Here is a 3,118-nt window from a genome sequence, read left to right on the forward strand (position 1 = left end):
TTTTGTTAGTTAAGCACTAAATATAACTCACGGATGAACTAAAAAGGAGACAGCTCAAAGTAGAATTGAGTAAATAAACATCTATACATTTAAAAACATTTTAGCAATTAATTATAATAAAAATAAAATATACTGTCACGTAACTTTTGAAATAACTTTTAGAATGTATTTTTCTTCTGTCAACTTTCATTTAACACTCCAGTCCAGTTGGTGGCAGTAATGCGCTTTCATATTCGGTCAAGCAGCCGCCATTAAACTCCAGAGGAAGATTTGCACCGGCTACTGCGAGACCCAACATGAACGAAAATGCCCGTGCGTTGTGTGAAATGGTGGAAAAAGTACTATTTCACGGAGTTACTTTTTCAGTATAGTATTGATATTAAGCATTTTCCCGGCGGAAAACAACAGATGACACCACGGCGGTCCGTCCAACAAGGCCGAACTCAGGTAAGAAAGCTTTTATGAATAGTGAGCACGTGCAGCGAGGCGAGTTGCTTTGTTTGTTTCTTACAGAAAGCGGTCTGTCGTTTTCATAATCTCAAAACAAGTGTAGGGTGAGATTTCGTATTGTATTTTTTATTACATGTGATGTTCTGAACTCTTAAAAATACTCGCATCTTCTTTAATTTTTTTCAGACCAGAAAAATGGCCAAGCCTAAACAGCCAGGCCTCAGACCACGGTGCCGAGGCGCTCTTACAGAGTTCACCAGGACGAAGAGAAATTCAGTAAGTTATGATTTCACATTTAGTCAATAGTGAACACTCGCATATTTGTAAGGAAAACTGATCTTCCCGTTATTTTATTTATTTTGTTATAACGCAGTACAGCAAGGCAGAGTGTGGAAAGCAGTAGAGATCGACAAAATGGCGGACGGAGGACGGATATGAGGACGACGTCATGAAGCCGGTATGCATTACAGTCACTGCGTTGATTCCCGACTGTATAATGGTTGGTTGAGAATAATTTTAACTTATTTACTTATGTATTTTTGAGAAAACAATTTATTTGCTACAATATTTTTTTAATTTTACATTTATTTCCACAGACTCCACGGAATGGGAGTCACATTTGTGTTAATCAGAACTCTTCAGGAACGTCCTGATGATGAGGACAGAGATGCAACTGTGTGTGAGTATCTAATATTTTAGAAGTTTGATGATATTTTATGCTTCAGTATTGTTTATGTAGATCAGTGTTTTTCAACCTTTTTTGAGCCAAGGTACACTGTTTTAATTGAAAAAAAATCTCGAGGCACACCACCAACCAAAAATGTAAACAAAGATAATCTGTAGTCGGCTATATTACATATATAGTCATTCTTATCAAAGTGCCTTGAATAGGAATCAAATAAACACAAAAATGTTCTTTTATCACATTTTACATTTCTTATTTCAAATTGCACGTAACATGTCCACTTCAAAAATACACCTGAACAGGGCCACAACACTGTGGTCTTAAATTTAAAGAAGTTGTAGAAAACTTCAAAGTGTTTTACAAACTATTTCACAAGCATTCTTATAGCCAGAATACAGAAAATAATTCTTATTCTGAAAGAAGCAATAATATTTGGAAACATTTCACTGTTACAATATGAAGATTTGCATGTACAAAATGTCAATATCTGTATATTTTACCCATCTAGAATGAAACCTGTGCATATTTGGATGAAAACAGCTGATTTCCTGGCAGAAATTGAAGAAAGCCAAAGCCCTTCCTCAACAGCTCTCAGTCTCTCTCTGGTTTCAGTTTTTATAGTAACCATGCTTGAGAAGCTCACTTCACACAGACATGTTGTGGGAAATGGACCCATGTTCTTTCCAACAGATGCTGAGCTTCACTGTCTTTTCCATCACTGTCGTCACAGTCTTGCTAGATACGATGCTCTCACCGCTACCTGTAACATTCATGCATCACTAATTCTCTTGTTTTAATGTAAAATGCTCTGTACCTACTGCCATCTAGTGGTAAGAAAATTACATGATTACGCCGCTAGCCACTACTAACCATGGTTTTGTTCACACCGAGCTTAAGTGCAGCAGCTTTATTTCCCTCCTATAGTGCCAGATCGACAGCCCTCAACTTAAAAGCTGCATCATATGAGTCTGAAAACATTTCTCCGACGTGCCTGCTGCTAGCATGTGGTTGTTCTAAATGAAAATTAGCGCGTTCTTCTTTGATCTACAATTTTGACTTCTAATGATTCACTTCCTGCTAGAGAGCCCCCTGGTGGTTGAAGGAAAGTACACAGAAAAGCCGCACCGGGCTACAATCTGCATGGTTCAAAGTTTAGGAAAAAAGTAGCAGCTTACAGTCCGGAAAATACGGTACCATAGGTGAAGTTCAATAATTTCCACGGCACACTAGTGTGCCGCGGAACAGTGGTTGAAAAACACTGATGTAGATAATGTGATTATGCTATCCAGGGGCGCTGCCAGGAATTGTGGCCCCCGGACAAAAAATTAGATTGTGATCGAAGGCACTAAAACTCTCCTGCCTTTGGCTGGTTGTTTCTAGCACTGGGAGAAAGCAGAGGAAATAGATTTTTCACAGATTACCTCTCATGCCATACTGTAACAACGTAATGACAGTTTTAAAATGTGAAAAAAATATTTATATAAAAGTGACATACTGCAGCTTTAATTTTACTTGGGAGAGGATGGGTCAGGAGGGCATGGGTTAGAGCTCCTGCTGACTGATTCATCTGTTGTCAAGTGGTAAAAGGTACAAGGGACAAGTTAAATATATGAATATGTTGGTAATTTTTTTCTTAGTTCATTAAATGCCTCCTCCTCCTGTTTTTGCCTCCACAAAGGGAGGCAAACAGTAGTCTGTAGCTAAGCTAATTATGCTAAATGGTTGATAATATCACACAGTCTACCCACCTCTCTTGGAGAAAAACTGGGTTATAAATTAACACTCTTGCCTTTTTATCTCTCTCTACCTCTCTCTTTTATTTTGAAAACCTGATTTTATAACTTTTCTTAGCAGCATAGTAACTGACAATTGTTCATGTCTTCCACTGTCTGCTGTTAACGGCGTCACTCAAGCACTCCAAGTAGAAACGAACCATTTAACGCAGCTAGGGGGGTTCAGGGCAAATATGGATGTGTGTTTTTT

At 38.2% G+C, this 3,118-nt stretch overlaps 1 long non-coding RNA gene across 1 annotated transcript in view; it reads left to right on the plus strand.

Annotated features, from left to right (window-relative positions):
* Positions 1-735: 735 nt before the first annotated feature.
* LOC106942384 (uncharacterized) overlaps positions 736-3,118 on the plus strand; it is a 6,240-nt gene continuing 3,857 nt past the window's right edge. Inside the window, exons 1-2 of the long non-coding RNA XR_001423617.1 lie at positions 736-907; positions 1,047-1,129. This is a non-coding gene — a long non-coding RNA (uncharacterized LOC106942384). The remainder of the gene's footprint in view (positions 908-1,046; positions 1,130-3,118) is intronic.

The sequence above is a fragment of the Poecilia latipinna genome, unplaced genomic scaffold, assembly GCF_001443285.1.
Source record: "Poecilia latipinna isolate Pla-1442-1.1 unplaced genomic scaffold, P_latipinna-1.0 Scaffold4234, whole genome shotgun sequence".
In the NCBI taxonomy this organism is placed as follows: Eukaryota; Metazoa; Chordata; class Actinopteri; order Cyprinodontiformes; family Poeciliidae; genus Poecilia; species Poecilia latipinna.